Source organism: Silurus meridionalis, unplaced genomic scaffold (genome assembly GCF_014805685.1).
Source record: "Silurus meridionalis isolate SWU-2019-XX unplaced genomic scaffold, ASM1480568v1 Scaffold491, whole genome shotgun sequence".
In the NCBI taxonomy this organism is placed as follows: domain Eukaryota; kingdom Metazoa; phylum Chordata; class Actinopteri; order Siluriformes; family Siluridae; genus Silurus; species Silurus meridionalis.
In genome coordinates this window covers 1-15,214 of record NW_025804546.1, presented here as the reverse complement: position 1 = coordinate 15,214, position 15,214 = coordinate 1, and the positions used below count along the sequence as shown (strand labels likewise).

Here is a 15,214-nt window from a genome sequence, read left to right as displayed (position 1 = left end):
TATGACTTATACATCCTTTTGAATATGTTATATCACTATGAAAGCGTTTACTTTTCCTGCCATTTATTTCTTCAGTTTTAAATAATAATGTATATTTCTTATTTAATAAGCTGTAATCCTCCTGGAGCCACAAGAACTTTAAGCCAAGTCAAAATGAAACACAAAAACATTCTGCAAAAAGGTCATATTTCATTACACAATTACTGAACTATTATTATAACAGGATTTAGTATATTCATTCTGTCATGTAGCTAATAAAAAGAAGACTGAAGCCCGTCTAACTGGCGGGGGTCCACCACCATCCCCTCACCCCATCTGAGGAGCTGGCTCTGTCCCTAAATAAAGGGCGACCAGTGGTTGCTGGCATTTCAGGGGACAGTTCATCACACACACCATGCACCACAAGTGATGGTAAAAAAATGGTGAAATGTAAGTTTACCTCTATGATTTGTTTTAATTTTTTGTCCTAGTAAATTACTATCTCTGTCACTTAAAGGCTTTTTGAACAAGATACATTTTTATGTAGGTTTATTTTATTTAACTGCATATGATGTATAGGCTACTATGATCTTAGTCTGACATGTTACTCTTTTCATGGATTATCTTCTTTGATAATATTGAGAATTTAATGGGTTGTGTGTTCTTATAGATACTGATGGACGTATTGTATTATTGGACCCTCCAGAAAGAACTGTCACAGTTGTAAATGATTTGTTGTCAGGTACCTTTAGTTGCTTTTAGGTATTTTTTTTTTGCCAGATAATGTATACTTGAATATATCTCCTGTAGGATAAAGATGATGATGACAATGAAGAGACCACATCTGCTTTGGACAATGCTGGTAGTTCCACTGAGGTATGATGCATACCATTATAATGTATGGCCTCTTTTTGCATTAGAGTAACAAACTGCCATTGTCCCTTCACAGTACATACCCAGGGATTTGCCCAGAAATGAGGGTCCTTCAACCTCAGCACACAATCTAAGCAGGGTAAGAATTTGTGTCCAGGTGTCCATATTTGAATTTTATTGTCCGACCAAACAATCTCATTTATTACATTTTTTCCACCTTCCTAGTTGCCAGCAAAGGAGCTGTATAAGGTCCATCTTCAAAAACAAATAAGAAAAAGTGACATGGAGATGGACCTTCTACAGCTTCAAATGGAAGAGAAAAGACTCCTCATTAAAAAAGCAGCACTGGAAATTGAATTACTGGAGCATCACCTTAAGGTGAGAACTTGTCTGAATATTGATCTGTTGCGTGTTAAAAGTGTTGTGAGTGTGTGTGTAAAACAATACCTGCCTGGCAGACCAGTGCAAAAAAATTAATAAAAGTTATTTTGATAGATCCTGTCTCTCAAAAGTCTTCTGTCTCTGTTGGCCTCTAAAATCTGTAGGTGTTCCTCTGGGCCATCTTCCTCAATACAAGGAGGGTGGCTCTCTCCTCTTATAGTGGCAATATTGTGAAGCACAACACACGCTACTATAATGTCGCATGCCCTCTCTGGACTAACCCGGAGCCCACGCAGACACTGAAACCGAGATTTGAGGATCCCTATAGTCATCTCCACCTTGGCCCGTGTTCGGCTGTGAGCCAGGCTAAACCGTGTCTGTGGTCCAGGCTCAGGTTCAGGGTAGGGTGTCATTAAATAGGGCAGACAAGGGTATCCTCTGTCCCCCAGCAAGTAACCATTGTACTTTCCTGTAATGATTGAAGTTTACAACACAAATATAGTAAAAAGGAAAAAAAAAAAAACAATTGTATAAAGCAAAACATTCCCTGCTGAAATGTCTGGCATAATGATGACTCGCAGAAAATTCTGGCATCATGCACAGATCCTGGCCATTTTGCCTCGACATTGGTGATGATTTGGGTTGCCTCACATATTACCTAGTTAGTGGAAAAAGTAATGACTTTAATGATTTTAAGAAGGGAAAAAATGAAGTTGTTACCTGCACATTGATGCTATGAATAGATTTCCTATTAACACAGTCTCCCTCATTTATTGGTGGAGCTTTAATAGGAATGTGAGTGCCATCAATGCACCCAATTACATTTGGAAACCCTGAAACAGAAAGTTATGGAAGTATGAAGTATGTGTGTGCGCATAATGAATACATGTATAGATATAAATAATGACTAAATATTAAATATGAGTCATAGATTTTACCACAAAGGTGTTTTGTTGGTTGACACTATTGATGTTTTTAAGTGCAGGTTGAAGGTTGTTTTTTTATTTTATTGTATTGTTTTTATTTATTTGATGTTTTTTTTAAAGAAGCTAATTATTTAGAGTTCTTTACTGTTTAAAAATGTTAACATGTAAGGTGTTTTCAGTTAGAAAATATAAAAAATGGGAACTTTCCATACTGGACCAATGCCTTATTTTTAATAATAAAAAAACAAGTTTGTAGTATTTCAGATTTGAGTTCTGTGTACTTTTTTAAACATTATATTGTATTATATTTGATTAGATTTTTGGATATTGTAGGAATTGTGACTGAAAAAAATATAAACCACGAAAACCTAAATGATTAACTTTTTGTTTACTGGGACATGGGCAAATACCACATTTTAATTAATAATAATTTAGGGTGAAAAACAGACATATCATGTCTTTATGAATGATATATGTAGTTAGGACCTATGAGAAAATAATATAATGCCAAATAAATGTTAATAGGATCAGTTATCTGCAAGACAAGCTTAAAAGAGTAAAGGAAACAATGCATAATTTTACTGTATGTAAAAATACTATTATTTGACAATAACTTCACTTTAACCTTCATATGATTAACTGTCTTCAATGGTAATAAAAACACTGACTTAATGATCACAAGAATAATCTGTAAATATTAGATATCATTCTATGTAAGAATACAAATTACTCTGTAAAAATACAGCTCATTTCTTTAAAAAACAGAACATTTCTATAATAACAGAATACAATGTATTTTTGAAAAATTTAATGATGGAACGTTAAAAAATATAATGTAATACAACAGGCATTGTGTTGTAAATTGGAAAACAAAGGTAAATTTCTATAAAAAATAAAATACATTTAACAGTTTTTTAACAGTGTAGGTGTTGGTCATCCAGCACAATGAATAAAAACACTTTCTCCATTATTAGCTTTTCTTTTTTTGCTGTTTAATATATATATATATATATATATATATATATATATATATATATATATATATATGTTATTTTCAGGATCCTTTTATTAAGAGTTCAGGATTAACTCTTATTAAGAGTTCAGAATGACTTTCCTCTCCTCCACAACATCTCCACTACATGTTGTTATTAATCACAGCACTTTCTCTTTTAGTTCTTGATCATTAAAGTGAATTGACGGAGTGCGATTAAAATAATTCCGTTTCCAACTCGTCAAAGTGTCGGTTCAAAAAGTCGGTTCAAAGAGTCGATTCGGTTTTCCGAAAGTGAAAGTGTTTCTCATCCTCAAATCCACTTTGAGGAGAAAAACACAAAGATGTTGAACAGCAGCCAGAAGCGGTGAGATTCATGTCCAACAACAAGCAGTGGTGAAGAAAAGTGGGTGAGTTTTTCCTAGAAACGACTTTCTATCGGAATAATGCGTTTGTGTTTTCTATGTAATGGAGTTTGTGGAAAGACCGCAGGGAAACTGCGCCACAGCAGCCGAAATGGAACTGCGGTTAAGCAGCCGCGTCTTGAAAATACACGGTTGAGCAGCCGCACGTTGTTTGGTGTTGCGCGTCTACTCGTGCACTTACGGTACGGGTGCTGGGAGCGGTACATGTGAACATGTGAAGACGCTTCAGAAAGGCGTTTCCGTTATAAAAAAAGACTCAGTGCATTTGTCATGTTCCACATTCAAACACTCACAAAACATTTTTCTTTATAGGTTTGCCCAATCTCTCAAATAAATCTTATTCTTATCTCAACTCATTTTACTATGGAGTTTTAGAGAAAAGTAAAGGAAAATATCACTCCAAGCATCACTGCAATTTTTATCATGTTTCATATTCAAACACTCATAAAACAGTTTTCTTTATAGGTTTGTTCAATCTTTTAAATCATTCATATTTTCAGTGTCCCTGTCTGTTATTCCTTCAAATTTCAACTCATTTCACTGTGGAGTTTTGGAGAAAACTAAAGGCAAATTCATTCAAAACCCCAGTGCATTTTTAACCATTCAACATTTCACATTCAAACACTCATAAAACTTCCTAGATAGTTTTCCTGTTCACAGTGATCCAGAATTCATTTATTTTGTATTTATTGTCAATTAATTTGACTGTACATTTTCAAGAAATTAAAGGCAATATTACTCAAAACATGTGTATTCTTTTACTTATTTCCATATTATTCACAAAAATCTAAATAATTTGCATAATTATTTTTTTTTTAGAACAGTCAGAAAAAAATAATTCTTGTTTTGTATGAACATATAAAAATTGGAATATGGATTTCACTCCATTACTCAGTTTTTTTTATTTTAAAACACAAATAAATCTTGAGAGAATAATGAAAGGTTGCAATTATGAAAAGACGTTTAATTTACAATCAAATGTTGTGGAAACAAAATAAATAAATAAATACATACATTGCGTATTATCCTTTAATGTACATCATCAGTGGCATTTGAAACATTTTCAGAACTGTTCATTACCAGTGACACTTCTGGGTATATCTACACATGTAGGATGATACCACTCTTGGCATTTAGAGCACTGGACCATGAGTTCATTGTAATGAGCTGTTCTGCAAACACAGTAAACAGGTATCACAGTTTTGGTCACGTTTGCCTCGGCTTCACTCTCTCGACTCTTCATGCCAAACGCGATACTGTTTTTAGTTAATGAAGCATACAGTTGTGCCTTTAGCCTGCTTTCAGTAAATATGCATACCTCTGGTGGGTGACCCTTGCAAACAGCATATGCAAATGCTATTGCGAACAACCCACAATTGCTGTTATTTGATTGCTGCTGCACAGCTGGTTGCAAAACATCAAACTTGCCTGACGGTGGCCTCAACAGCCAGGACAGTGCTTGTAGTGTTCCAGGGACCAGAGGGGTGCATCTGCTGTCCTACACAGAGAGCTGATTTTCATTACAAAGCAAATTGCTGACTGCATTGTAAATTGTTCAATATTTGCACAAACCTATTTTGTGGAGTTCCCACAATTCCACCATTTGGAATAGCACTAAAGGGCAGAACAGATTAAAACCCATCTATGTGCACATTGTCCTTTGCCATGAGGTAGCTGGCCAGGTCGATGATATCACAGGTCAACCAGTAATCAGGGTGAAGTATTTGTTGCAGCATTTGTATTTTTGGTGGCCTGCATAGTCTTCGAGGAGCAATTGTTTATGATGGACCTGATTTATTCCAGATTGGCCCTTCGATTTTTGATTGTCTTCTCCTGATAGTCTTCACTGGTTCTTTCTGTAGATACAGAAGATACAATTTATTTCTTAGATATTTTTGTGCCAGTTCAACATTAAATTTGATGCAATGTGAAGACAAAAAGTCAGTCTTGTTTGTGATCTTGGTTTATTAAGTATCTGTATAATGATGGACAGCAGTGTCAGTTCTACATTTTGGGACCTTCTAGAAGACCACATGATAAATGTGAGGGACCATGAGATAAAATGCAGTCATAATCATGCAATGATAAACCATTCTTTTAATTAATCAGCTGATTTTCCTTTGCCTTCAGTCTGCTCAGGTGATTTGGGCTACACTTACATTTGTTGTACTTCAGCACTATCATCTTTCCTCTCTGCCTGTGTTTTGTAATAGTGAAATTGAACATAGCAAATATGCTCGTCTCCTGCCATATTAACACGGGACATTCAAACATACAATTTCCAATCGATATATTTCTCTTTCTAAATAAGCTGTGAAAGTTGATTTAAGAGATTGGAAGCCATGACTCTGCTATCATAATAACAAGACATCAGTTTACACATTCAGTAACACTTTAAATTGATTACAGATTACAGTGATTGTTCCTAATATTTGTACCTCACCAGTTATATTTTTTAACTATATATATATATATATATATATATATATATATATATATATATATATATATATATATAAAATGTATGTGTGTGTATATTTAAACCTGGATCACATCTTCTGGCTTTTTCTTTTTCTCTGGCACTTTTGGGGGTGCCTTTGTAGACTTCTCCTGACAAAAACACACACACACACACACACACACAAACACATAAAAACCCATTTTATTTCAAATAAATAAGGAAGCTTAAAAGCATATGCTTCTGCTCTTTTTTTTAACAAAAATTGTTTAGTTGTTATTATTATTATTATTATTATTATTATTATTATTATTATTATAATACACTCCGAATAATAATACCTTGTTTTTTACATCTTGGAATGGAAGAACCTTAACTAGTGGAGAAACATATAATCCTTTACGCCTCTGACGTCTCTTTTTCCACTGCTCCATTTCCACTCGAATGGACTAGAAGAGACACACATACATCACACAGTTTTTTGTTTTTTTTATCTAATACATTTTTTTATGAAGTGTATCTTACAGCATCTTGGTTTATAGGACTGTGGTGAGACCTGAGATGTTGTATGGATTAGAGACAGTGGCATTGAGTAAAAGACAGGAGGCAGAGCTGGAGGTGGCAGAGCTGAAGATGTTGAGGTTTTCGTTGAGAGTGACGAGGATGGAAAGGATTCAAAATGAGTTTAATAGAGGGACAGTGCATGTAGGATGTTTTGGACATGCACAGAGGAGGGACATGAGTTATATTGGTAGGAGAATGCTGAGAATGGAGGAAAATAGTAAGAAGAAGGAGGAGGTTTATGGATGTGGTGAGGGAAGACATGCAGGTAGTTGGTGTGAAAGAGGCAGATGTAGAGGACAGAGAGGTATGGAGAAGGATGATCCGCTGTGGCGACCCCTAATGGGAGAAGCTAATAGAAGAAGAAGAAGAAGATATTACAGCATCTTGGTTTATATTTAGGGAACATTGAATTGGCAATATTTTGTAAAAGGTGAAAGTATAAAAATATTTCATTACTCTCTTTCTTGTTCGTTCTGTGTCTTCATATTCACGGAGCAGTTCGTCATGCATGCTCTAATAAATCTGGACAAAGTCATCCAATCTTGTCAATCTCCTTCTCTGGAACCAAATTTTTTTAGGTCCCATTGACTTTTTTCCATTATTCCTTGTGTCCGATTGTCTTGTGTAAAATTCTGAATTATGGACAACAAATTGTAGTTATTTAAGGCGTTACATTTATTTTAAAAAAATAAAACTTTTATCAACAAGCTATTAAAATTAATCAGTTGAGTTTTTACCTGATTATTGGACTGACTGACTTTTTTATAAATCTGCCTGAAATGTTTGTAGGCTGAGCATGTACCATGACATCCAATATCACCTAAAGAATTACATTGTTTGGTTATTATTATTATTATTTTTAGAATCAGTAGTAATGTTAGAAAACACTCCTATCAAAAAACCTACCTAGCAATAGACCAGACCACAGAGTTGCGTGTGGAAGGAGGTACCTGGTCAAGTTTTCAATGGATGTTGGGCTTAATAGCTGTTTTCTTCCCCATTAAGGTCAAGAGGTGCTTTCACTATTACCTTCTGGAAGTCGCTTTCAAGAGGTGTGTTTCCCACATCATTCTAAGAGGAAATGTTTTGTATTATATACAATTTAAACATTAATGTTTATGAAGCGAATTACATTGTGTAGCTGGAGAAGCAAGACACAGGAATTAGTTATATATGATTTATATATAGTGTATATTATTATTAATAGCACATTAATTATTTATGCTAATGCACATAAAGACAATTTAGCAGGCACTTAATTTAAATCAAATTGTGGTTCAAGTAATACTTAGAAACATCATGCAAATATTAGGGAATGTCTTGAATAAAACCTTCTTTTATGTCCTTGACTGTAAAGTTTGGACTTATGCACATGATGAAAACACACATGGTTGAGATGTCCTTTATAAAAATCCACTGCAGGTCAAGACAGAGATTCAACATAGCACCTTGCTGCAAGACTGTGTATTATCAGCAGTCTACATACACTCAAAAAAATGAATTCTGCTGCATGTTAAATTTACTTAAATGTAACATACATTCCGTACAATATAATTTTATGTTTACTAAATGAACGCAAATAAATCATGTAGGATTTTCTATAAGGTCAACTACTTAGATTTTAATAGATTTACTCATGTCAAAATAACGTAACACAATCAAACTCTCACGCGCTTCCGGGAACTTCACCGCCGATATCGCGAGATTTAAGCAACGCCTGGCTTCGGGATTTCACCTGTTTTTCGCGCTCTTGTGAAAAGGTAAGAGCAAATCTTGTTATACACTTTTAAAATTAATTAAAATGTAAACTAAATAACTTTTAACTAAACATGTTAGTCTTTTTTGTTGATAATACACCAATTACAACAACAGAACAACAATTTTTCGTTGTCAATCGACAAGATGTAACGTTCATTCAGGTTAAGAGAAAGCGAGCTAATTACTGTACAGTTCACGATTAGCATGGTGGACTTTACTGCAGGTAATGGCATGAGCAGTTCAATTTTATAACACAATGCGTTTACTCATTAAACAAATACACAAATTTAAATAACCATCTCTGTTTAATTTCCAAATATTTGTTCAAATGAGGCTCTCCGTTGTTTTGCCAATAACAGGGCAGTAGTCAGATTAGCATTAACTGTCGCTTGTCTAAACTACACGTGTGGTATAAGTGAATCTTTCACACATAACTCAACAGGAGAGGAGAGACCTTGCACAAGTGATTCTGCTTGTTAAGAAAGAAAGAACTAATAAAATGGAACGATTTTCAACAGAACGAATAACACAGTATTAAAAGTTCACCAGCAGTAAAGCCAAAGTATGATAGCCATAATGATTTACATGATAAAAATAAGGGAAGGGGGGAAATAAAGTTTTACAGGAATTGATATAAGTAAACATACAGAAAGATTATAATTTTGGTAAAAGAAACACCACACAGAGGCTGAACTATATACAAAAATCTAATAATTTAAGGAGAAATAAATTAGCTATAATTAGAATAGTCACCAAATACCTTGTCAATTTGTTAGTGCATACTAGTTGTGTTGGTTATGTTAGTGTAGTACTGGGCTGTGCATTAGTGCAGTTGAGTTGGTACATTGTAAATAAACACCAGATGAGATCAAGTTCAGTACCATCAGAGGTCATGTCTAACAGCTGGTAGGAGTGTGTAAACTTCCATATAAAAATTATATTGGTTGTATAAATGCAACAATAAAAGAAAAATATAATAATAATGTATTATTACTAATAATATTTATAATAGTAATGTTGATAATAATAATAATAATTTTAATCACTGATATTAATTCACCTGTCTTTGTTTATCACAGCAATTACTGCCATAGTGTTCTGATCGTCTGTCCAGCTGCAAGTGTGCCTTCACCCTGCACTCTGAAGTCCATCTGCATCAGTCATTACAGGTTATAGGCATCATTTACTAAATTTAGATTTATAATTGAAATGTTTCTTTTTATTTGATTTTTGACTGTACTAATGTCTGTATAAGAGATTTAAGTAGGGGGACAGGAGGAAGAAATATTCATCAGGATCAGGATATGGAAGTGTAAGGCATGTAGTGTAACTTTATCTAGTAGATATGAGCTACTTAAACATATTAGATTAGAGCACTGTCACCGGCAACGCTACCCTTGCCTACACACAAATTGTCTGTGTTCCTTTAGGACGTGGAATGCTTTGCACATTCATTTGAGTAGAGTCCATCCCAAAAAAAACTCTCAGGAGTTACTGGAACTGTCAACATTGAGTTGCCATTTGTGTGCTTGTTGTGATCTTCATACAGAGAGAGATTATTTTATTCACATTGGCAGTCATCTAAAGAATAATGAAACTATTACATGTATGTTTAGGGGTTGCTTTTTTCAAACAAACATACATGGAACATTTCACTCTCACAAAAACAGAAAACACAACCCACATACATTAGAAGATTTCAAGCCAGGAGTAGTTACAACCACTCAAGTTTCACAAGACTTACCTGATGATCTGGAGGATTTAAATGATCAAGATGACAATGTTGTTGAATCAGATAGTGGGTGTACAAGTATTGATTTATATGGACCTATACACTTGTCTAAAAAAATTGAGCAAAATTTTGCTGCAGCATTGCTCAAGTTAGAGCATTTTGCACATGTGCCTGGCACAAAAATTGATGATTTTTTAGATGAGCTGCACTACTTATTAAGTTCTGCTACACTGCCCCTCTCAATTGACATTCTTGAAGACCTCTTTCAGAAACATAGTAAGACATCAGATAAGTCCATAATAAAAGAGGTAGCCAAAGCTCTCATTGCATCTAACCCCTTGGTGAAAGACATTGGGAAGGGCGGCCCACTTAGCACATGTCATCTCCAAAACAGTATTACAAAGAAAGCTTCAAAGTGGTTGAACCCATTGAATACATTCTTGATTCCAAAGAAAAAAGAAGCTTTCAGTATGTGCCTATTCTACAATCTTTGCAGCAGCTCTTTGATAGGAGAGATGTTGTAGACAAAGTAGTTGAAAACCATAAAGCACAACAGATTAAAAGGGCAACTGGTGAGCAGCATATTTACAGATCATTTCATGATGGGTCACACTTTCAGGAAAACAGTTTTCTGTCAGGTAATGAGCTGAGAATTTTGTTAAGCTTATACATAGATGATTTTGAGGTTTGCAATCCTCTGGGAACTTCTCGCAAAAAACATAAGCTTTGTGGTATCTACTGGACTTTAAGTAATTTACCTCTTGGTTCACATTCATCACTGAACTCCATTTACTTGGCAGTCTTATGCAAAACCATTGATATGAACAAGTATGGTTATGACAGGATTTTATGTCCACTTCTCCAAGATGTTAAAACTCTGGAACAAGATGGGATTTTTGTTCCATCACTTGGAAAAAGTCTTAAAGGCACAATTCAGGTTGTTGTGGCAGATAACTTGAGTGCTCACAGCATAGCTGGTTTTAATGAGAATTTTTCTGGTGTGTATATGTGCAGATTCTGTACAGGAACAAAAACGGACATTCAAACCAAGGAGGTTAAGTCAGGCTTATTTAGACTCAGGACAAAAGAACTTCATGAATCTCATGTTCAGTTGGCTAAGACAAATGGTTCAAGCTGTTTTGGGGTAAAAAATTATTGTGTTATCAGTAAAATGCTTACCCACTTCAGCGTTCAGACAGGTTATCCTCCAGATATCATGCATGATGTTTTTGAGGGCATAGTGCCAGTAGAGATCGCATTGTTTGACATTGCTGATATCTAAGGAATATTTTGATCTTGAAATCCTTAACAGATTTATCATGCATTTCCCTTACAAGTGGGGAGACAAGACGAACAAGCCCCATGTAATCCCACGCACATTTTCAACAAGAAAAACAATAGGTGGGAATGCCCATGAAAACTGGGCCCTTCTTAGACTGCTCCCATTTGTAATTGGGCATTTGGTGCCTGATGGTGAAATAGCATGGCAGGTATTGTTAGATTTAAAAGACATTGTGGAGCTTGTGGTTGCTCCAGCACACACAGATGAGTCAATTGCCTATCTTGAGTGCAAAATTTCAGAGCACAGACATAAATATCAAGAACTATTTCCTGATGTGACACTGCTACCAAAGCATCATTTTTTGGAGCACTATCCTCAACTGATTAAGATGTTTGGTCCCCTTGTGGGACATTGGACAATGCGTTTTGAGGCAAAGCACAGTTTTTTTAAGCAGGTTATTCGACACACCAACTGCTATAAAATGTGCCTCTTTCACTGCCAGTAAGCATCAGCTAATGATGTCCTATCACCTGTGTTCATCCAGCTATAAAAAACCTGGTCTTGAGATCACAAGTGTCTCACTAGTTCCTGTGGATGTTTTGAAACAAGAAATGGCTCAGACTATTGAACAGAAATTTCCTGGTACAACTAACGTTCACCTTACTAAATGTGTATCAAGCCAAGGTGTAAGCTTCAAAACGGCATGATTGTGGTTTATGGGTCTACAAGTGGACTTCCTGATTTTGGAGAGATTCTTCAGATTTGTATTGTAAAAGAAAGACTGTGTTTCATGGTAAGAATTCTGTCGGGGTGGTACAGGGAGCACTTCAGAGCCTTTGAGCTAAGTCCATCTCCAGCAAGAGAAACTGTTTTCATTGAGCATGATGAACTGGCAGATGCATACCCTTTGGCAGACTATTTTGTTGGTCCAGTCAGAATGGTGACATTAAAAAGATACATAATCATATAAAGTGTAGCAGTCTTCAGGTTAAATTTTAAATGTTAAATGTTATTGAACTCCCAGTGCTTTATGTACTCTTAACATGTACTCTTTACACATTTACAGTTGTGAAATGGCTGTTCCTGCCACAGTGATTCTCAGAATTATTCTGGGCGAAAATGATTCGCAGAGATTGATCCTTAAAGACGGGTTACCAGAATCTGTCAGTGAACTCATACAGCATATAAAGAGGCAATGTGGAGTAGAAGGGACATCAGACTCCAGTTCATGGATGCAGATTTTAATAATGAGTTTACCAACCTGACCTCAATGTCTGATGTTAAGGACAAAAGCACTATCAAAGTCATCTTTAATACAGTAGCCTCACACCATCCTGCCCTGCCTGGTGACTCTGCCCCCCAGCCCTATTCTACTGTTGCCTCCGCTCACTCTTTAGATGACTCTGTGTCCCTTTCATCTTGTACCTCATTTGATACAGACATATTGTCTTCTCCCGAGTCGATCTCCTCAAGATTCTCTGCATGGCCGTTGGTCTTCAAGGTGCCCAGGTTCTCTTATGATGCTGAAGTACAGCTGAAAAGGGCCAATGCTGCATTTATAGAAAATGGAACTTTATTAAGTCCTGATACTAAACTTAAGTCTTCCATTCTTGATGGCTTAATTGAAACAATTATTCAGTACAAAGTCTACCTCTCTGATGCAGAGTTTAAGGATGTAGCTGCAGCTCTTGTGTCATCCCATCCTTGTTTGAAAGAGCCTGGTTCAGCCACTGGATATGACGGCTGGAAGACAAGCCTGAAGTATAAACTTGGTAACTACCGAACAAAGCTGAGACGTCTTGGATGCCCAGAAGTATCAGTAAATGCTCTTGTAAACAAACCGAATAATAGATGCAGTCCTGCTTATGGTGTAAAAAAGCCCAAAAAAAGCAGAAGTCAATTACTGCCCTGCTTATCCATCTGGTGAAACAAAGGAGACTCAAGAACTTCTAAGAGTAGCTCTTCTTTCAGAAGTGGAAAAAAGAAACAATGAAAATAAGGTGGCAATGTTAATGGAGAGGTCGTTTGCTCACAGAAGGCAAGAAGTGGTTCGAGATGCACCCATGATAGCAGATTTCAAAACAAGATAACCAGCACTCTTCAGTGTGCATGAGGTAAGTGAAACAACATACTACTTTTTGTTAGAGGATTTAGAATACAATGAAAAGACCCATGAACGGATGATTTGCTGATGGTCACACTTCAGCAGTTGTAATTGTGCAATCACTTAATGGGTTATGTATTAACATTTTTATTCATAGGTGTGTGCAGAATTCAAAAGGATTACTACAGTCCATTTGCAGTCTAAGTTTTTCTCCCAGCTGGATGTTCACTCTGCAAATCTAATCAAGGCATATAGTAAGAAGGGTGGATTTATAGGAAGGAGACTCAAGAGCATCATGACACCTATGACCCAGGTATTGAGTTTTAAAAATAAGACACATGCTCACAGAAATGTCTTTTTTGCTTTGATTAGGGAGATGATTTGATGACATTCTTACTTGATCTCTTGATTTGGAGATAAACTACACATGCTGTCTGTGTCTCAAGTCAAGTCATACTTGTACAAGCCAGCTTGTGCTATTAAGTCTTAACATCTAGCACAAGCCGGATCTTTATGTTTCATATACTAGTGTAAAAGATATTGAATCTTAGGTCTTGTGGACTCACTAAATCTATTAAACATATTTGGGTTCATTTAATTGTTGTCCAAAACATTTAAGAAGAAATAATGAATGAGAATATTTAAAAAGGGATTCCAAAAAACTTTTCAAAAAACTTTTTACAAAACATGTATGTCTAAACATATTGTGAAATCTTAATTTAATTTTTATGGGGAAGAAACAAGCGGCATGGTTCTTTTTCCAGAAATTATTTCCTTGATAGGCCATATTTCTTCATGTTATATTATAACTAGTTATATAATTTCATTTTGCACTTATTTACAGTTTACAATTATTTTCTAATTTGCAGAACAATAGCATTGATATTGGACGTGAATGCATCCTAAAGGGACTTTGTGTGTACTTAAATGAAGATCCGGAGAAGCTGGTGAAGGAATACATGGTATGTTGTTATACCTTTAGCTTCAGTAAGGGAATAGTCTCTGTGATAATTCAAGGGTGTTCCTTGTGTTTCACATCAGTTTTAAATATGTATAAGAGAGGCATTTCAAAGATCTGGTTATATTTTGTGAAAATTTAACTGTTAGCTGTTGTACATTAATATGTTTATAACATGTTATGAAAAGGGATTTAATTAAGGGATGAGGTGGGATGTAATTAACATCGGGGTTTAAAAGAACTGATTTTTTTTTATTTTGGGCAGATGATGTAAGCAGACACACAGCCATGAAAGAGACCGTATTTGGCATCTATGTTGTTCGACATGAAGGTGATGAGCATACTGATCCCCCAGAGGATGTGGGTGTCATTCTAGAGGGGGTGACTGTACTCTGTGAACTGGGGAATGTACCTTTGCATTGGCCATATTGCTTGCCTTAGTATATTCTTTAAATCTATGCTACCCTCCAGAACATAAATATACGTTTGAAGCTTTGCAAAAAATAATCTTGGAGCTGAATGGGAACAGGCTTTCTGCAAAAATACAGGCTCTTAAAACAATTCTGTTGCGTTGAAGATTGTCCACTTCAAGTAAAGTGAATATTATTAAATCATTCCTTTGTTAAAGGTTTAAGTTCACTGACATTTCATGGGACAGGTCTAATTATTTGAGGTGGGGTGCTATAAAACATTTGAAAAGTTAAATGTACCAGGTAACTTTTTTTTACATGCATTATTTCTTTTTCAGATTTTATCATTTTATAGTGGTTTGCTTTAAAACAA

General features: G+C 35.4%; 2 long non-coding RNA genes across 2 annotated transcripts; both read left to right on the top strand.

Annotated features, from left to right (window-relative positions):
- Positions 1-8,342: 8,342 nt before the first annotated feature.
- Positions 8,343-12,554, top strand: LOC124382484. Its single transcript, XR_006925045.1, has 3 exons — positions 8,343-8,357; positions 9,435-9,524; positions 12,436-12,554. It is a non-coding gene; the product is annotated as an uncharacterized LOC124382484 (long non-coding RNA).
- A 408-nt stretch (positions 12,555-12,962) lies between these two features.
- LOC124382483 lies at positions 12,963-14,837 on the top strand. The gene is made up of 4 exons (XR_006925044.1): positions 12,963-13,483; positions 13,631-13,786; positions 14,343-14,435; positions 14,697-14,837. It is a non-coding gene; the product is annotated as an uncharacterized LOC124382483 (long non-coding RNA).
- The last annotated feature ends 377 nt before the right edge of the window (positions 14,838-15,214 follow it).